Source organism: Lipotes vexillifer, unplaced genomic scaffold (genome assembly GCF_000442215.2).
Source record: "Lipotes vexillifer unplaced genomic scaffold, Lipotes_vexillifer_v1.1 scaffold782, whole genome shotgun sequence".
Taxonomy (NCBI): Eukaryota; Metazoa; Chordata; class Mammalia; order Artiodactyla; family Lipotidae; genus Lipotes; species Lipotes vexillifer.
The window spans coordinates 458,656-480,772 of NW_006791339.1; the positions used below are offsets into that span (position 1 = coordinate 458,656).

Below are 22,117 nucleotides of genomic sequence, written 5' to 3' on the forward strand. Positions count from 1 at the left end.
TTGCGGTACACGGGCCTCTCACTGTTGTGGCCTCTCCCGTCGCGGAGCACAGGCTCCGGACGCGCAGGCTCAGCGGCCATGGCTCACGGGACCAGCCGCTCCGCGCCATGTGGGATCTTCCCAGACCGGGGCACGAACCCGCGTCCCCTGCATCGGCAGGCAGACTCTCAACCACTGCGCCACCAGGGAAGCCTTAATACATATTTTTAAAAAGTACAGTTGTAGACATTTGAAAATAGGAAAAATACAAACCACAATCACGCTATTCATACTATGTCTTTTCTTCCAGTTTTTCTTTTGGAATAAATTGTTTTCTTAATGCACAGCTATAATCACACTGTTCCTTCAATCTTTTTTTTTTTTTTTTTTGAATTCTGTACTTCAAAAAAGTTTTGTTTTAGCTGCGCCACACAGCTTGCAGGATCTTAGCTCCCCGACGAAGGACCAAACCCAGGCGATGGCAGTGAAACAGCTGAGTCCTAACCACTGGACCGCCAGGAATTCTCTTTATTATTTTTGATTTCATAGTGTATCACAAGGGCTGTCATGATCTTCACAGAGGTGGCGTCATCCTTTCTTGGCAGGCAGGGGTCGGGGCTGCAGCTGGCTGGAGGAAGAAGCTGGCTGCTTCGGGAGCCACTTCCCAGCAAGCACACCGTCATTACTTACGGAGCGCATTTGTCTGGGGTGGTTTGAGAAGATGCTGTAGATGTGGTGGTGCCGAAGCTCCGCCATGCCCGTCTGAGTACTACCACTGTCTTCAGAGACAGAATTTCAAATAGTGTATAGATTTCACTGGGTGCGGGCACCATGCTTGATTTAATCAATCTTTCTTTACATTTTCGATTCTGGTTTTCTTTCTTGCTTCCTCTGACCCTCCCGCCTTCCCCATTTCTTCCTCTTTCTCTCCCTCCCTGCTTGCTTCTTTCCTTAAACTCCTGTTTAAAATATTTTTAACTCCTTAATGTCATCCACTTTCTTCTTCCTTTAGCGTTCTCGCAGCAAAATTCATTAGGTGAATTCTTTTTTTTTTTTTCACACACACACTGTATTTTATTTTTACAAGAGATAAATCAGCTGACACCAAGCATTGTAAATGCATGACCACAACAAAAGCAACAGTGATTGCAATTACCACACACAAAACACACTCATACTAGGTCATGATATTGACATTCAGTCCAGGAATCCTCCACTGTAACAGCTCCTTTACTTTGCAGTGAAAATTGATTTGTATATTTTTGCCTCTGAGTCCCTGTGGGATTTTTTTTTTTTTTATTCAAACAGAAAGTCACAAAAACTATAATCATCCTCATCAGTTCACTCTGTCCCATGTAATTAATTTTTTTATCTTGATCTTTTATGAATTCATCAGTTTTCCATTAGAGTTCTGAAAATGCTTATTCATTCAGTTCAGCAGTATAGTCAGTTACAAGAAACCTGTACTTGTCAGAGTTTTGCATGAATTCCTTGAAGACGAAACCCTTTTATAGGAACATTTTTGCAAAAGCATCAGAGTACGCCCAGAACTGTCTGTAAGTGACAAAAGACTTAAAAATGACCACGGTTAAAGATTTGATGAAAGTTCATAATGATGCAATTGACAAGGAAATTTAGTTATTTCTGAGATACACATTTTAAAGTGATAACTAGAATTATGACTTATAACATTGTACCAGAACATATAAGATTTTTAGAAATTTCATGTATTGTCTGAAACATTTATATTAACATATTTCCATACAAATAAGGTGAATTCTTAATGTAACCAAGAGATGAATACATCTAAGTCAGAGAATGAGGAGCTTGCTGTGGTTTTGTTACAAAGTTTCACATGGATTATTTTGAAAGTTTACCATTGGAAAATTGAAACACTTTCCTCAATGTATTGGAAAATCTGGGAAATACCAAAAAGTAAAACATGTGCATTGTGGAAAAACTGGAAAGCACTGAAAAGAAAAAAAAAACAAAACAGATCTTTATTTCCACCACCTACAGTTAACGCTGTCTATATTTTGGCATGTTGCCTTCCACTCTTTTTTTTTTTCATATAAACATAAAATAGAACTCTAAGGGCTTAGGTTTTTTTTTTTCCTAATAGCTTCATTCATTATTTCTCTTGTTTAGTTTCTAATAAAATGACATCTGATTTGAGTGAGCAATGGGTGAGAATCAGACCTTAGAAATAAACACTGAGGCTACAGCAAATTTCACAGATTAGAGGGCATCCATTCTTCCTTCCAGTGCCCATGTGTGAGTGCCTGCTATATGCCAGACACAGTGCTGGAGGATCCAGTCTGAGCCAAACAATCACAACCACACCTAGGCAGAGCTTACAGCTTAGTGGAGAGACAGAGGATTACTGTTGTTGAAGAGGGCAAGGGATAAGCCTGTGGATCTTGATGGTCCCTTGGGGCTGGAGAATAAACAGTAAACACAGGTAGGAGACACTTCCCACAGGGCCCTAGAGTCCAGTGCGCTTCCTAAAGCCTGCATCCAGGAAGCAACGTGAAGCCACTGATGTTACTCTCATTGGGTACCAACAATGACAAGCGTTTCTGACTGCAGTGAGGAGAACACATAGGAGAGGGGCAAGCGTGGGGGAAAGCCTTGTGTCGCTGCATGTCCTTCACGTGGCACCTGGGCTTTACCTGTTCTTACTTCCGCCATCATCCTTCTCTTCAAATATCCCTCAGGCTTCACAGTCTCCATGATGTTTCTCCCCATGACCTTCCCCTGTGCTATGATTATGCACGGATGTTACTTTATTTTGGGGGAAAAAAAGGAACAATCCTTCATTTAAGTTTCCTGGTTACCAAAACTTGAGCCAAATTCTTGAACTGAATTTTCTACACCTGTCATCTCCACTTCTGCACCTTGAAACACAAGTGCTGTCAACCTAGACTTAGACGATACACCATTCTCAAAGGCCACTTACTAGACATTTGCTGGTTGTTTCTTCAGCATCTGTCTTCGACCCAATAGCCTCATACCTCCCCTTGGGGATCCATGAAGTTCTGGAAAATTATGGAGTTGGAGCACATGACCTAGGTAGGCCAATCAGTGCACTGTATCTCCTGGTCACCATGATTGGTGCGGGGGTGGTCATGTGACCTACACCAGTCCAATCAGACAAAATTGTGCAGGTTTTGCTTGGAACTCTTGGAAAGAGATGTTCTTCCTCCTTCTGAACACTGGGCCCTGTGGACTGACACCCTTCACTTAGCAGACCTTTAATATTCAGCTTTTATTAATATTACCCTGCACCATCTTGGCTCTTCTCTGACCCCTAAGAAGTCTCTTTCTTGGTTTCCTCCTTTAGATCCTAATAGATCCTAAACAGGCATTTTCACAGATTCTGTCTTCAGGCTCTGCGTGTTTTTCTCTGTTGAATAGTTTGTGTAGTTTCTATGTTGTGTTAGTTTCTGCTGTACAACGCTGGAGACATAGATTTGAGTGTCACACTGGGAGAGAATGGAAAGATGAGGCCATGGACCTACATAAACTTTTCAACAGAGAAAAACATGCAGAGCCTGAAGACACAGTCTGTGGAAATGCCCATGTTTAGACGCTCCAATAAAAATTTTCATTTTAAAAAACTGGTCACATAAGCTATTGTATAGTCACTGAGTGGAATACTATGCAACAATAAAAAAGCAAAGTACAAAAGAAAAAAAAACAACTATGTCTCCAGGCGCCTCTCAAACTTTAGTCCTGCCTCTTTAGACTGAAAGCTAGACATTTTCATTCAGACGTCCTGTCAGCACCCCCAAACCAACTTGTCTAAGATAAAAGTCACCAAAATGAAAAATGAGTAAAGGAAATGAGCACTTTATAGGAAAAGAAATATGAATGCTTCTTAAACTTATAAAATATGCCTAAATTTACTCATAATAAGAAGTGGAAATTAAGCTATGCTGAAGAGAAATTAAAATTTACATTCACAGAAAAATCAGTACACAAATGTTTACAGCAGTTCTATTAATAATCATACAGAACTGGAAAAAAGAAACCCAATGTCATTCACGGGGTAAACAAACTGTGCTACTTTCATACAATGGAATACTGCTCAGCAATAAAAAACAACAAACTACTGACGGAGTCAACAGCTTCGATGAAATCTCCAGGAAATTATGCTGAATGGAAAAAGCCAGTCTCCAAGGGTTACATGCTGTGTGGTTCTATTTATATGACATTCTCTAAAAGACAGAACTACAGGGATGGGGAACAGATCAGTGGTTGCCAGGGTCTAGGGGCAGGGGGAGGGTGTGACTACAAAGGGAGAACATGGGGGACTTTTTTGGGGTGATGGAGCCATTCTGTGTTGTGGTGATGGTTACTCAGATCTATCCCAGCGTTAAAATCCAGAGGACTATACACCCAAGGCAAAATCAATTTCACTGTCTGTTCATTTAAAAAAATAATAATAATAAATGACATTTTAAATAAAAATTAAAAAGCTGGTGGCCTCTTTTGTTTTCTCTGAATAACAGTGTTGTGCGTGCTGTGTGTGAACCACTGCTCTGGAAACCCAGAGGTTCCAACGTGACCCCGCCCTCCCTCCCCTGCCCCAGAAACCACTGAGAACGTACCCCTCACCTATCAGCATTAACAAAATCCAAAAGTTCGACAGTATTCTGTTGATGAAACAGTAGTTGGGGGCAAAGGGACTCCTGACTCTCAATCATATGAATGCAAAATGGCACAACCCTTATGGGGAGGAACCTGGCAATATTTTTAAAAATTACACATTCATATAACCTCTGACCAACAATCTCACTCTAGGTCTTGACCATGGAGATACACCTGCCAGTGTCTGTAAGGAAGTATTTACAAGCTGTCCATTGTAGCATTGTTTGTAATAGCAGGACCTTGGAAAAATGCCAAGCTCTACCTAGAGGGGCCAGTTAAATCTAAGCGTGGTCTATTCACACAATGGAATACTCTGCAGCTGTAAAAAGGATGAGGAAGCTCTGATGTGGAAGTTTAAAACGCATGGTACTGAACAGTATGTACAGTATGCTACCATTTTCCATTTTTACAACGGTGGTAGAATACATGGATACATGTTTACATGATACACAAACAGGTTCACTTGAATGGCAGGGGATGGAGCTGGCAAGGAGGCTTTTCACAGGATACCCTTGTGTACCTTTTGAACTTTTTTTTTTGGCCACGCCACGTGCCTTGCAGGATCTTAGTTCCCTGACCGGGGATCAAACCCAGGCCCCCTACAGTGGAAGCGTGGAGTCCTAACCACTGGACCACCAGGGGATTCCCCTTTTTGAATTTTATATAAATGTACTGCCTACTCTAAAACATTAAGTGAAAATAATTCGGTCTCTCCTCTTCCATACAGGATCTGCCTTTCAATTCCCCATATGAAGTGGAGATCTGAGGTGAGTCTAGTGGTGTCCTGCACAGGGGAGTGGGCATATATTGTGATGGGGGCATGCAACTGTCCTGCCGAAGCATCACCTGCTGAGGACTGAGGACGTCCTTCTGTGAGTTTTAAAGGAACACACAGTTTGAGGGGAGGAGCAGGGCCAGGCACAATGAACTCGATACCCCACACAAGCCTCTACTTTCTCAGTGGGGAGACGAGGTTCTGCCACTCCGAGTGTCTCCTGGCAGCCCTGAGGAAGTCAGAGAGGATGGAAGAGTCATGTTGCCTCCATCTGCAAAACACAGAGCTAAAGAATGCTGCCTGGGGCTTCCCTGGTGGTGCAGTGGTTGAGAGTCCGCCTGCCGATGCAGGGGACGCGGGGTCGTGCCCCGGTCCAGGAAGATCCCACATGCCGCAGAGCGGCTGGGCCCGGGAGCCATGGCCGCTGAGCCTGCGCGTCCGGAGCCTGTGCTCCGCAACGGGAGAGGCCACAACACTGAGAGGCCCACGTACCGCAAAAAAAAAAAAAAAGAATGCTGCCTGGGGCTTCCCTGGTGGTGCAGTGGTTGAGAGTCCGCCTGCCGATGCAGGGGACGCGGGGTCGTGCCCCGGTCCAGGAAGATCCCACATGCCGCAGAGCGGCTGGGCCCGGGAGCCATGGCCGCTGAGCCTGCGCGTCCGGAGCCTGTGCTCCGCAACGGGAGAGGCCACAACACTGAGAGGCCCACGTACCGCAAAAAAAAAAAAAAAAAAAAAAAGAATGCTGCCTGGAGACCCTTCCGGCAGAGGGCTCTCCAAAGGGAGGAATCCATTCTGCCTCATACCTCCAGGCCACAGTGCCCCATGTGGGCACTTTATGACACCATGACAAAGGTAGAGCATCTGTATCATCCACTGTGGCCCTTGAATTAGAGTCATGGGCACAGATCTGCTTTGCCTGGTGAAGCAGCCGAAGAGTCACTGGTGACACGCAGAGCAGCAGGGAAGGATGCTGATGGGGCAGGGACTGCAGAACTCAGAGAAACAACGGCATATCCTAGACCGGCTGGTGGGACAACATCAGAGGCTGCTGGGCCTGGAGGGCAGTGGGCAAGACCAAGTTGCTCGAGGTCACAGCCTGGGCAGAGAGCAAGGGACCCAGCAACGTTATCTTCACATCATGGTGTCCGACAGGCCAACCGTGGTGCTAGGGGCTCTGAGCAGACGTGAAACTCCTTTTGCAAAGTCAAGACATTTTTCATGTGGGTATTTCTGTTAGGGTTGAACTGTGTTTAACGCCCCCGTTTCTGTAGGGTTTAAACACAGTTTTGCAGAGGACTAGAGGTTCAGAGTGACCCTGTAGGGCTCAAAGAAATTCATTACTTATACATATTTCTGTTAAGGGACAACCCCCGCCCAGGCTCCCTGGCTGCAGAAGCTCAGAGTCCTAATGACTTCCTCTCACCACCTCTGACCAGCAGTCACAGACCCCCCCCCTCTTCATTCACAAGCTCCTGGCGTCACCTCTGAACGCCCACTCCCCCACCCAGACCTTCATTTCCCTGCCGGCCGGCCAGTCTCCTGTCCAAAGCATTCACTTGACCGCCTTCCTAGTTGCTGTTTCAATAACCAATGTTCGCCAATTTTAGTGTGCATTGGAATCACTTAGGACAATTATTAAGATGTAGATTTCAGAGGACTGCCCTCTGATTCTGATCTGCCGTGTGGCCCAGGAGCCTGCATTTTAACTCAACATAATGCTGATGTAGTGAGTCTAAACAGAAACGACTCTGAGAAATACCAACCTCTCGACGGACTGAGTCCTGCTTCAGATGGGTTTGATTAACCTACCATTCCAGGGTTTTCTCTCACTCCTTTCCCATTTGAACATTCCACGCCAGTCAGATAGGTCTACTTGCTTTTCCCAAACATGCCTTGCACGATTTTATCATAGTTTTACGTTCCTTTTATGTACGGCACATTTTAACCATCTCTATCTATCAAGATCTTATCAGCTCATCTAAGGCTCAGCTCAAAAGCAACTACCTTTCCAGAATATCTTCCTGTATCTCCACAGTTGGAAATAACCCGGGCCTGAACTGAATGTAAAGGCACTTGCTTAACAGCACTCAAAAAGCCCCTCTCTTCTTTTTTTCTTTTAATTTTTTTTATACAGCAGGTTCTTATCAGTTATCCATTTTATACATATTAGTGTATATATGTCAATCCCAGTCTCCCAATTTATCATACACACACCCCCTCCCGCTGCTTTCCCCCCTTGTTGTCCATACGTTTGTTCTCTACATCTGTGTCTCACTTTCTGCCCTGCAAACCGGTTCATCTGTACCATTTTTCTAGGTTCCACATATATGCGTTAATGTACGATATTTGTATTTCTTTCTGACTTACTTCACTCTGTATGACAGTCTCTAGATCCATCCAAAAAGCCCCTCTCTTAAATTGCCTTTGCTGTAGTTACGTGTTCACATGCTTTTCTCCTGAGTTGATTATGACAGTCTGATCAGCAAGGAGGAAGTGCTCTTGCAACTGGACATTATTCCTCAAAGCTCCTAGCAAAGTGCCTAACAGGTAGCAGATATTCAGTTACACAGATTACGAGAATTTAATGCCTTTCTCTTTCCTGAATATCCATAATATTTAAAACCCACTGTTACCATACATAAAAGAAAATGTGCCTTCCTTCCCTCTGTCTTCCTTTGTAACTGCAGTTACCAAATTCCCGGACATCTGGTTGGAATATTAATCATAAACTAATTCTGTTCCTCTTCAGTGCAGCAGGAGATGAGACAGTTTTGGTCCACAGCCCTAGCATTTGAGGCGAAAGTAATGTTGGCCAACATGGCTGCTGCTGTACAGATTTTTCCTTCTAGCCACACAGTTGGATTTTTAGCCATAAAAGGTGGCATTGTAATAAAGACAATTTAGGTATTTTTGTAATAAAAATACTTGAACCATTTCTAATGAACTTTCTAATTTGGGGCTCTATGTTTCTAATAATAAACTTATTCTAAACAGCTCCTAAAAAATAAGGATGAGGGCTTCCCTGGTGGCGCAGTGGTTAAGAATCCGCCTGCCAATGCAGGGGACACGGGCTTGGGTCCTGGTTCTGGAAGACCCCACATGCTGCGGAGCAACTAACCCCGTGCGCCACTACTGAGCCAGCGCTCTAGAGCTCGTGTGTCACAACTACTGAGCCTGCGCTCTAGAGCCCACGAGGGTCCTGGTTCTGGAAGACCCCACATGCTGCGGAGCAACTAACCCCGTGCGCCACTACTGAGCCAGCGCTCTAGAGCTCGTGTGTCACAACTACTGAGCCTGCGCTCTAGAGCCCACGAGCCACAACCACTGAAGCCCGCGCGCCTAGAGCCCATGCTCCACAACAAGAGAAGCCCACCGTTGAAGCCCACCGCAATGAGAAGCCCCATTCACGGCAACGAAGAGTAGCCCCTGCTCACGCGCAGCAATTTAGACCCAATGCAGCCAAAAATAAAATAAATAATAAAAATAAGGACCAGAATGCTTGAAAATTCAAGGACAACTTCTTTACACTAATTTTCTCAAGCTACTAAATTCACAGAAATGAAAAACTCACAAAATCTTCATCTCAGGATTGGATCTGCTGTTTTGATTTTAGTAAGTACTAAATGAGGAGGTGATTTCTCTGGAACTGCACAGACATGTGTTTGGCACAGTGCATGGTGCCAGAGGGAAAAGAGTTCACAGTACTCTGGAATGTGGCCAAGGTGAGCTGTGGAGCAGAGGACAGTGTACAGAGCACAGTACTGACATGTGGAGCCATAGCCAGCCCTGGGATAATTCTGTCCAGAAAAGGTGGATTTGTGGGGGGGGGAGGGGTGGAGAGAGAAGAGTGCATGTGGTTTATAAGGAGGTAGGAACGCTATGGAAGATGGGTAAAAGATAATGATGCAAAAAGCATGATAAAGAAAAGAAGTGAGGGCAAATATGGCAGAATAAGTGTGCTTTACTTTGCAAAAAACACATTTAAAACTCCTTTCCAAGAAGAACATAATTAGACTACAACACACACAAAATATTCAGCACTTAGACCCAGTTATTCCACTCCTAGGAATTTATTCTAAGAAAATAATCAGAGAGGGACTTCCTGGTGGCACACTGGTTAAGAATCCGCCTGCCAATGCAGGGGACACGGGTTCGAGCCCTGGTCTGGGAAGATCCCACATGCTGCAGAGCAACTAAGCCCATGCACCACAACTACTGAGCCTGTACTCTAGAGCCCGCAAGCCACAACTACTGAGCCAATGTGCTGCAACTACTGAAGCCTGTGCGCTCTAGGGCCCGTGCTCTGCAACAAGAGAAGCCACCGCGATGAGAAGCCCGCGCACCGCAATGAAGAGCAGCCCTGGCTCACCACAACTAGAGAAAGCCCGCGTGCGGCAACGAAGACCCAACACAGCCCCCGCCCCCCCCCCCAAGAAAAAGAAAGAAAGAAAGAAAGAAAATAATCAGAGAAGAAGCTAGTCACAAAGGTTTTTGGATAGGGATGATTCTTGTTGAGTTATTTCAGCCTGTACTGATGAAGTCCAAAAAGTAACTAACACACGCTCCAGCACAGAACCATCAGAAAACACAAATAAGCAAAAAGAGCATAAAGAATGGAGCATACATTGTAATAAGGAAGAATCTGGAACGACATAAATCAGGCATGGTATAATGTTGTTTTTACCAAAAATGAGTTAAAAATACATATTGCTTTCTTATTTAATAACATAGCAGGAACATTTTCCATTTGAAAAGAAACATTTCTGCAACCTGTTTTTTTTTGTGGTTTCAAAGTATCCATAAGTGACATAATATCAAGCAGAATACAAACTCTACATAAAGGATGATCCTAATTCTATATAAATATACACTTGCATGCATGGATAAAATATTGGAAGGAAACAGACTAAAATATTAATAGTAGTTTTTCTGTTTGGATATCACAGATGATGATATCTTCCCCATGCTTTGTAAATATTTTCTAAATTTTCTAGTCAACACCTTTATTATAATAAAATATAATCAAGGCAAAAAATCAGGATGTTAAAATCAGAATGTTTCAAAATAGACAAGCATGGGAGTAATTAATTGATGCTTATAAGTTTTCACATCATGCAAAAAAAAAAAAAAAAAAAAATGAAACGCCCCCAAGAATCTACATGATAATCAAGATACCACTCTTCCGTGATGTAAGTAACATTTAAAATAAAAGCATAGGGGCTTCCCTGGTGGCGCAGTGGTTGAGAGTCCGCCTGCCGATACAGGGGACGCGGGTTCATGCCCCAGTCCGGGAGGATCCCACATGCCGCGGAGCGGCTGGGCCCGTGAGCCATGGCCGCTGAGCCTGCACGTCCGGAGCCTGTGCTCCGCAACGGGAGAGGCCACAACAGTGAGAGGCCCACGTACCGCAAAAATAATAATAATAATAATAAAATAAAATAAAAGCATATAAGATGCGTTGCCAGTGCTACTGTACAAATCACACTGAAACATAATAAACCTTTAATTCAGGTTACCATCAAGGTTTAAATGAAGCCTTTTAAATTATTTGGGGAAAAAAGAATCATTACATGAACCTAACCTCTTCTAAAGTTAAAATGCAGAAAGATCTAAATGGCTTTCATTTTTGTACCTATTCTCGTTTTCAGTTATAAAAGTTAGTATACAGATAAAAGCTTGAGCTTTATTATACCTCTTTACCGAAAATAATAATGAAGACAGGCAATCGAAAGTGTTTAGGAAAGAATCCTAATGGAGTTATCCCAAACATCAGAACAAATTTTAGTGAATGCTATATAAACACATAAAATAGTGTTTTTATTCTGAGCCAAACAGAAACACTCCTCCTTTTGGGAAACATCTCTAGATATTTCAACAGCAGGCCCTAACCCTGAGAACTCCCAGCTGTTGTGAACTCTGACCCTGTATCACATTCCCATATGCGGTTGACAGGGAAAAATTTACATTCTATCTCCAAACATCTTCACTGAAGAATGCTATTGAACAGACCAAAACAACACAGGGTTAGCTCACCAGAGAGAAGGGGAGAACAAACCCATTCATTCAATTGTTCGGAAAGAATGCATTCAGATCTTGGAACTATTTATGCCGAGAACTCGATGATTCTGGCATCTTCCCCTCTGCCAGGTCCCCTGCTGAGAATGTGAAGGGCCCTCTCTGCCCTTGGCTGCCTTCAGAGAGCAAGCTGAAGCCAGGAGCAGAGTAAAAGCCAAGACCCACTTCTTTGTAGATGCAGTGAATGCTCTGAATGCAAGCAGACCCTGACATTAAAACAAACTTAAAAAAAAAACCCAAACCCTCAAACCCTCCCTACAATTATTTTAGAAAATAACTTTTAGTTATAGGTCAATGTTTCCTAGTTAATACACTCAGAATACTGATTCTTTTCCATGCTAGCTCACAATTCATTCAATTTCTGAGAAGAATGCAGATGAGATTCAATAGAAGCCAAATGGTAAGAGGGAGGCAACATTGTTCATGAATATGAATATAAATGATTACAGAGAGAAACCTACATCTTATGTAATTAGCATATGTATAGGGGAGAAAGTGAATGCCTAAGTTCAAAAATATTAATTTCCTATTGAAACACACCAACGCCCACAGGGATCAATCAAAAGCAGGAAGCAGATTTACCTTGCCACGTGGTGTAAGTGTAAGCAGCAGAATCTCCTCATATTCATAGCTCTCTGAGTGGGCACTCTGTCATGCCTGTTCTCTGAGCCACCTCAGATATCCAAGCACAAATCTAGGGCTAAGGATCACTAGGCATGGAAATCTACAGTTACTTTGAAAACCTGCTGGAGCTCAGGAGTAAGGATAGGAGGTAGAAAAAGGTATGCCAGCTTTCACCTTCTGCTGTGTTAGAATAAATGCCCACTTGGAAAGTGAGCCTATTTATTTATTTATTTTTTTTTTATTTTTTATTTTTTTCCTTGCGTTATGCGGGCCTCTCACTGTTGTGGCCTCTCCCATTTGCGGAGCACAGGCTCCGGACGCGCAGGCTCAGCGGCCATGGCTCACGGGCCCAGCCGCTCCGCGGCATGTGGGATCTTCCCGAAACGGGGCACGAACCCGCGTCTCCTGCATCGGCAGGCGGACTCTCAAGCACTGCGCCACCAGGGAAGAAAGTGAGCCTATTTAAACCTTCATTAGAAATCATGTTGACATCTTTAACAGAAAATGGTTTTCTATAAGTGTAAGAAAAATTATATACAACTTGGACATAAGGTAGAAAACCTCTTCTGGGGGCAAAGTGCCAGAGGATAACAGAAGGAATAATACTTGGTTCACCTCACTGCTTGCTATTTTTTTTTTTTTGGTAACATCTTTATTGGAATACAGTTGCTTTACAATGTAGTGTTAGTTTCTGCTTTACAATAAAGTGAATCAGCTATACATATACATATATCCCCATATCTGCTCCCTCTTGCCTCTCCCTCCCACCCTCCCTATCCCACCCCTCTAGGTGGTCACAAAGCACTGAGCTGATCTCCCTGTGCTATGCTTCCCACTAGCTATCTATTTTACATTTGGTAGTGTATATATGTCCATGCCACTCTCTTTGTCCCAGCTTACCCTTCCCCTTCTCCTCAAGTCCATTCTCTACGTCTGCATCTTTATTCCTGTCCTGCCCCTAGGTTCATCAGAACCATTGTTTTTTTTAAGATTCCATATATGTGTGTTAGCATACGGTATTTGTTTTTCTTTCTGACTTACTTCGCTCTGTATGACAGACTCTAGGTCCACCCACCTCACTACAAATAACTCAATTTCGTTTCTTTTCATGGCTGAATAATATCCCATTGTATATATGTGCCACATCTTATTTATCCATTCATCTGCTGATGGACACTTAGGTGCTTCCATGTCCTGGCTATTGTAAATAGTGCTGCAGTGAACATTGTGGTACATGACTCTTTACGAATTAAGGTCTTCCCAGGGTATATGCCCAGTAGTGGGCTTGCTGGGTCATATGGTATTTCTATTTTTAGTTTTTTAAGGAACATCCATACTGTTCTCCATAGTGGCTGTATCAGTATACATTCCCACGAACAGTGCAAGAGGGTTCCCTTTTCTCCACACCCTCTCCAGCATTTATTGTTTGTAGACATTTTGATGATGGCCATTCTAACCAGCGTTAAGGGGATACCTCATTGTAGTTTTGATTTACATTTCTCTAATGATTAGTGATGTTGAGCATCCTTTCATGTGTTTGTTGGCAATCTGTATATCTTCTTTGGAGAAATGTCTATTTAGGTCTTCTGCCCATTTTCGGATTGGGTTTTTTGATTTTCTGATATTGAGCTGCATGAACTGCTTGTACATTTTGGAGATTAATGCTTTGTCAGTTGCTTGGTTTGCAAATATTTTCTCCCATTCTGAGGGCTGTCTTTTCTTCTTGTTTATGGTTTCCTTTGCTGTGCAAAAGCTTTTAAGTTTCATTAGGTCCCATTTGTTTATTTCTGTTTTTATTTCCATTTCTCTAGGAGGTGGGTCAAAAAGGATCTTGCTGTGATTTATGTCACACACTGTTCTGCCTATGTTTTCCTCTAAGAGTTTTATAATGTCTGGCGTTACATTTAGGTCTTTATCCATTTTGAGTTTATTTTTGTTTATGGTGTTAGGGAATGTTCTAATTTCATTCTTTTACATGTAGCTGTCCAGTTTTCCCAGCACCACTTATTGAAGAGGCTGTCTTTTCTCCACTGTATATTCTTGCCTCCTTTATCAAAGATAAGGTGACCATATGTGCGTGGGTTTATCTCTAGGCTTTCTATCCTGTTCCATTGATCTATATTTCTGTTTTTGTGCCTGTCACTGTTTGCAGATGACATGATACTATACATAGAGAATCCTAAAGATGCTACCAGAAAACTACTGGAGCTAATCAATGAATTTGGTAAAGGAGCAGGATAAAAAATTAACGCACAGAAATCTCTTGCATTCCTATACACTAATGATGAAAAATCTGAAAGAGAAATTAAGGAAACACTCCCATTTACCACTGCAACAAAAAGAATAAAATACCTAAGGACAAACCTACCTAAGGAGACAAAAGACCTGCATGCAGAAAACTATAAGACACTGATGAAAGAAATTAAAGATGAAACAAACAGATGGAGAGATATACCATGTACTTGGATTGAAAGAATCAACATTGTGAAAATGACTATACTACCCAAAGCTATCTACAGATTTAAGGCAATCCCTATCAAACTACCAATGGCATTTTTCACAGAACTAGAACAAAAAATTTCACAATTTGTATGGAAACACAAAAGAACCCGAATAGCCAAAGCAATCCTGAGAAAGAAATACAGAGCTGGAGGAATCAGGATCCCTGTCTTCAGACTATACTACAAAGCTACAGTAATCAAGACAGTATGGTACTGTCACTGTTTGCTATTGATTAAAGGTCTCAGACCTTGTGAAGTGACAAGCTAGCTGACAGATTTTTTTTTTTTGGTAGAAATGCAAATAATTCCCGTTCAGTGGAAATGATGACCCCCAAAGGTAACAGCTTGTTGCCCTGTAGGTCAGTAACGAATTTTGTATAACCTAGCAATCTAAGTAATATTTCTTTATTAAGTTGTCTGTAAATATTAAGTTTATATCTGACTAGTTCCTTCATGAATAAATCAGATTAATAAAATCTTTGACATTTATGTTTGGACAAGAGTTATGATTTTACCATTTAAAAATCGTACTCTAGGGCTTCCCTGGTGGCGCAGTGCTTGAGAGTCCGCCTGCCGATGCAGGAGACGCGGGTCCGTGCCCCGTTTCGGGAAGATCCCACATGCCGCGGAGCGGCTGGGCCCGTGAGCCATGGCCGCTGAGCCTGCGCGTCCGGAGCCTGTGCTCCGCAAATGGGAGAGGCCACAACAGTGAGAGGCCCGCATAACGCAAGAAAAAAATAAATAAATAAATAAATAAATAAATAAATAAATAAAATAAAAATCGTACTCTAGGGACTTCCCTGGTGGTGCAGTGGTTAAGAATCTGCCTGCCAATGCAGGGGACATGGGTTTGAGCCCTGGTCAGGGAAGATCCCACATGCCACGGAACAACTAAGCCCATGTGCCACAACTACTGAGCCTGTGCTCTAGAGCCTGTGAGCCACAACTACTGAGCCCACATGCCACAACTACTGAAGCCTGCATGCCTAGAGCCCATGCTCTGCAGCAAGAGAAGCCACCACAATAAGGATCCCGCGCACCGCAACGAAAAGTAGCTTCCGCTTGCCGCAACTAGAGAAAAGCCTGAGTGAAGCAACGAAGGGCCAATGCAGCCAAAAATAAATAAATAAATAAATTTATTTAAAAATAAAATAAAATAATAAAAATTATACTCTAGGGCTTCCCTGGTGGCTCAGTGGTTGAGAGTCCACCTGCCAATGCAGGGGACACGGGTTCGTGCCCCGGTCCGGGAAGATCCCACATACCACAGAGCAGCTGGGCCCGTGAGCCATGGCCGCTGAGCCTGCACGTCCGGAGCCTGTGCTCTGCAACGGGAGAGGCCACAACAGTGAGAGGCCCGCGTACCACAAAAAAAAAAAACAAATCTAGCGAGTAATTATTTCAATGTTTATTCATATGACTAATTATTTTGAATGATTGAATATGCATATCCCCTGTAATAGTTGCATTTTTTATGTTGCTTTACTTTGTATACTCTATTTTATTATTATTTTTTATTATTTTATTTATTTATTTTTGGCTGTGTTGGGTCTTTGTTGCTGCATGTGGGCTTTCTCTAGTTGCGGCGAGCGGGGGCTACTCTTCGTTGCGGTGCGCAGGCCTCTCACTGCGGTGGCTTCTCTTGTTGTGGAACACGGGCTCTAGGTGCTTGGGCTTCAGTAGTTGTGGTGCACAGGCTTAGTTGGTCTGCAGCATGTGAGATCTTCCCAGGCCAGGGCTCAAACCCATGTCCCCTGCATTGGCAGGTGGATTCTTAACCACTGCGCCACCAGGGAAGTCCCTGTATAGTCTCTTTAAATGACACTGGTTTGCTCAAAAAGTAAATAAGGCAGGTGTTATGTTTCTTAATGTGATAATACAATAAGATATTATTGCATGCTTTTTACAATATCAATATTAACTAGAAAGCATTTAGGTATACTATATATTTCTAAACTCTAGTCCATATACAGTATGACTTGGGAAATAATCACTTGCTTGTCTTGGTTTCACAAAATCTAACAAGTCCAAACAGGAGATCTTCATGAAACAAAGTTTCCCTACCCATAACTCACATTAATATGAGCAGCTCTAACTATAATGAATCACAGGGCCTGGCAGGTCAACAGGATTATGACATTAGATCAAACAAGCTTCACAGGCAGGTTATAACATTGTCTTTGACAACTGTTAAGCAGCCTGCAAGAATGACAAGTATAGGGAAGGGCAACCTGCTAGAAGACACAAAAGACACTGTCAAATATTTAAGTGATTTTTCTCAAATCTGGGTGGGCAGAGGGGCCTCTGAGCAACAAGAGAACAGAAGAAAGTCATATTCAAATGTAATATAATTGTTGAACAGGCCCATGCAGGTTGAAATTTAATTGGCATTGTCCCCATATTGGCTGGGATGTTGTGTATAGACTGTTTCAGTGCTTTTCAAACTGCATCTTGCATTAGAGCCCACTGGGAGCTTGTTAAAACGCAGAATCTAATTCAGTAGGTCCAAGTGGGGCCTGAGAGTCTGCATTTTTTTTTTTTTTTTTTGCGGTACGCGGGCCTCTCACTGCTGTGGCCTCTCCCATTGCGGAGCACAGGCTCCGGACGCACAGGCTCAGCAGCCATGGCTCACAGGCCCAGCCGCTCCGCAGCATGCGGGATCCACCTGGACCGGGGCATGAACCCGCGTTCCCCGCATCGGCAGGCGGACCCTCAACCACTGCACCAAGGAAGCTCCTTTTTTTTTAATTAATTAATTTATTTATTCTGGCTGAGCCAGGTCTTAGTTGCAGCATTGCTGCATGCACTCTTAGTTGCTGCATGCACTCTTAGTTGCGGCATGCGGACTTCTTAGTTGCGGCATGTGGACTCTTAGTTGTGGCATGCGGACTCTTAGTTGTGGCATGCTTGTGGGATCTAGTTCCCCGGCCAGGGATCAAACCCTGGCCCCCTGCATTGGGAGCTCGGAGTCTTACCCGATGGACCACCAGGGAAGTTCCGAGTCTGCATTTCTAAGCTCCCAGGTGATACTGCAGCTGCTGGTCAGGGGACAACACCGTGAATGGCAGAGACTATCTCACCTCGCTAAATTGCAGAGGCCAACACAGCCTCCTCAAGCTGAATATGATAGGTCAGAGCTTCCTGGGTGCTTTTTTGAAATACACATTGAAAAAATAAAACCACCTGAGGGAGATGGGGGGTAAGGGAGGGAAGGAAGGGGAGTTTGGTATTAGCGGAGGCAAACTATTGTATACAGGACAGATAAACAATAAGGTCCTACTGTAGAGCACAGAGAACTATATTCAATATCCTGTGGGAAACCATAACGGAAAAGAATAGGAAAAAGAATATATATATGTATAACTGAGTCACTTTGCTGTACAGAGGAAATTAATACAACATTGTAAATCAACTATACTTAAATAAAAATAAATAAATAAATAAAGATGGGCCAAAAACTAAAAAAAGATTAAAAAAATAAAACCTTCTGAATTATATGAGCACTGTAACATACTCATATAATACTTGAGTCAGTACTGTAAAAAAGTGATAGTATAGTTTTTGAAAATCTTAGAGTGATATTCCAGTGAAGAAACATTTGAGTGTAAAGAGGTCCTAGAGAAAGATCTGAGAATTCTTTGTAGACGTGGTGACATGACTGCTCACATTTAGAGGAAAAATAATTCTGTCCAGTCCTTTGTCACTGACCCCAGGGAATGTTGGCTCCGAACCCTTGAGTCCTGGCTCCCTGTGCAGAAACAAAACTCCCTGAGGGGATCTTTTACGGCCCTTATATCACACGAGGAACTGGAGATTACTGGAGACCTAAAAAATATCAGTCTTGCTCTGCAGACTGTTCTAGGTGTGTCTGATATGGCCGCACAATGTGTATGATGAGGCTGGACCATCTCAATCACAGAGATTGTCACTTCCTTGTTATTGTGTGTCAAATGAGAAGACAGAAACACCACGTAACTATTAAAATGGAGAAATGGGATCCAAGATACAGTGAAGCACAAGACTGTGGTACGTGCATAACCCTTTGTTTTCACACATGTGGTGAGAGCTCAGGGGTGCGGTGTGGAAATCAAACTGTACCATAACCCTATGCATGTGGAATAATTTTATGGAGGTTTCAGTGTTGGAAAAAAATAAAATAAATTATAGCACTTACAGGAAGCCCTGTGTGCATTTAAAAATATGATTCATGAACTGTTTATTTCCTTTCCCCAGTGAGCATGGTTTAAGGAACATTCCCACAGACATACACAAACACAGACCTCAGTCGTATTATGCGATTAAAATTAAGTTCTAGACTTTTAGCTGATTTTCAGAGCATAAGACGCAAGGCAGCTAATTCACTACATCTGTCTGCTGTGCCCCAATTAGTGTTCATTTCGATCACCAACAGGGCACAGTTTGGTAATGAGACCAATTCTCAGGCAGTTTTATATGGATGGTTTATGTGATGGATAAACCATCCATTTGCCCTGTATGGCAAGCTGGATACTACTATTTCTCTCCACAGGCAACTTAGCCCAGCTCAACTCTCTAAACCCTTCAAGATGTATTTCTTATTTTGAAACAGCATCACAGAGAAGAAGATGGATGGATATTAATTCTGTGGAGAACTTGGTTCCCTTTCTTAATCAGATTTGGTACGTAAGGTTACAGCGACTAAAAGGAATTTTGGAAATCAATGGTTTGTGAATTTTTAAATTGATTCCCAAACAATAAAGGGACCAAAGACAAAAGCACTTGGAAATGCAGGTATTTGTTTTATTGCCAAAATCCACATTAAGTGTTGTTCTGTTTAAAAAAAAAAGAAAAGAAAAAAGAAAAATAGACAGAGTGCAAGGGAAGATATAAGAAATGCCAGTACCCAGTCAATGAAGAATTATCATTCATCACAGCAAAGTCTAGAAACTTCCTTCTCTTCTAGGAAATCCTTATGTAAATAATAATGGAGCTCAAATATTTCTTTATTAGTTCATTCAATAGTTATCACGTGCTTTTATTTTTGATTGGTTATTACACATCAAAAAATATACTAGGTAGAAAAATAGAAGAGATTAAAGAAAATACTAGGATACACGAAGAAGAAGATATAGTGTCTGTCCATTAAATAAAAATAACTTTATTGTTTTTGTCAAAAGCAATTCAGGCTCACTATTAAAAATGCACTTCTGAGCCTTCTGTCCATAACCAACTCCTCTTCCCACACACATAATTTTACAACTGATGGCACCATACTGTAACCTGTTTTTCATAGACTATATGTCATACACATCTTTTCGTGACTACAGAACTACATTATTTTAATGGCTATATCACATTCCACTCTATGGAAATACCATACTTAACTCCATCTGATTGGTGGACGTTTATTCTCATTGTTTGCTACTAAATGCATTAATGAACACCCTTGGAGGGGCAGTACAGAGTGTTAATTAAAAGCATGGATTCTGGGGGAAGGGTAAGCTAGGACGAAGTGAGAGAGTGGCATGGACATATATACACTACCAAATGTAAAATAGGTAGCTAGTGGGAAGCAGCCGCATAGCACAGGGAGATCAGCTTGGTGCTTTGCCCTGACGTAGAGGGGTGGGATAGGGAGGGTGGGAGGGAGGGAGATGCAAGAGGGAAGAGATATGAGGACATATGTATATGTATAACTGATTCACTTTGTTATAAAGCAGAAACTAACACACCATTGTAAAGCAATTATACTCCAATAAAGATGTTAAAAAAAAAAAAGCATGGATTCTCAAGTCAGACTGCTTAGTTTTAAATCTCAGTTCAGTCTCTTACCAACTGTATAACCTTGGTCAGTTTACTTAACCTCATCTGTAAGACTGGACTAACAATAGTACCTCCCTCATAGGGTCACTGTTAACTACCCTGATGAGGTAGTTAATACATGTAAAGCACTTGGAAGGGTGCATAGCAGATCGTAAGTGCTTTATAAATGTTTGCTATTATTTTTACTTTTATACCTGTGCAATTATATGCATTAGGGAAATGGGCTAAGAGCCTAGAAGGCTCTGAATGTACACTTTAGATCTTAATACAGTCTACAAAGTGCCCTCCAAAAAGCTTAATACCAATGGTTTATCCATAACTTTGAAAACAGTCATCCTTGCTTGGCAGGTATGAGATCTGGAAACTCACTGCCAGTCTCTGGCTGCATTGATTTAAGTGTATACTATGGGCAAACGGAAATGGCAAGATTCCAGTTCAGGGACATTAGAGGAAATGACATAGAGAATTCTAAACCCAGCAAAATGAAAGTGAAATAAAGACATTTCCAGTAAAACGAAAACTGAGAAATTCATTACCAGCAGAACCATGCTAAAAGAAACACTGAATAGAGTAATTTAGGCAGAAGGAATGAGACACCAGATGGAAGAACAAAACTGTAGGAAGGAATGAGGAACAACAGAAAGGATAAATATGTGGATGAACTTAAATATATATTAAATATACAACAATAAAAATAAGTCCTTGAGGGCTTTAAATATTTGTAGAATTAAATTTTATTTAATAACCCACTCTTCCCAGGAAGTGATAAAGTTACTAATTTGCATTTGATGCTCATAAATCAAGGATACATGTTGTAATTCTTGGGGACCACGAAAAGAATTGTAAAGACTTTATAACAAGTTAATAGAGGAGGGAAAAAGGGAGAGTTAAAATACTTGATTAATACAAAAGAAGGCAAAAAAGAGATAAAAAAGAACAGGTGGGGAAAAGTTAACAAAGCAATATAGCAGATTTAAATCCAAATATATCAGATTATATTAAGTGACAATAGACTATATACACCAATTAAAAAGCAAAGCTGTCAAACTAAATTAAAAAACAAAACCCAACTACATACTGCTCATGAGAATCACAATGCAAATATTAGGATACAGAAAAGGCAAAAAGTAAAAGGATGGAAAATGCTTTGCAAATGCTCACCAAAACAAAGCTGGTGTTGCGATATTAACATTAGACAAAGTAGGCTTTGAGACAAGAAACATTGCTAGTGACAAAAAGGACATTCCATACTGGTAAAAGGGCTAACCTAAGAGACAACCATTTAAAAATTGCATGTATCAAATAATATAGCTTCAAAATATTTCAAAATATGTGAAGGAAAAATTGACAGACTAAAAGAAGAAATAGACAAATTCACAACCACAGTGAGTTATTTTTATATACCTCTCTCAGCAATGCAAAGAACAAGCAGGAAAAAAAAATCAATGACGATACAGGACTTCAAAAAGTACAATTTAAAAAATGACCTGTCATATAAAACACCATATGCGGCAATTACACAAAATACAACCATATGTGGGGAAATAAAGTAAATCTCAACAAATTTCAAGAAATGGAAATCATATAGTGTACCGTTTCTGATTAAAGGGAAATTAGGCTAGAAATAAAATTTAAAACAATAATTAGAAAATTCCCAAATATTTAAAATTTAAATAATATACTTCTAAGCGACCCTTAGGGGAAATTA

General features: G+C 41.7%; 1 protein-coding gene across 1 annotated transcript in view; it reads right to left on the reverse strand.

Annotated features, from left to right (window-relative positions):
• Positions 1 to 22,117, reverse strand: part of SGPP2 (sphingosine-1-phosphate phosphatase 2) — a 129,074-nt gene that overhangs the window by 897 nt on the left and 106,060 nt on the right. The gene's annotated exons all lie outside the window — the stretch shown is intronic.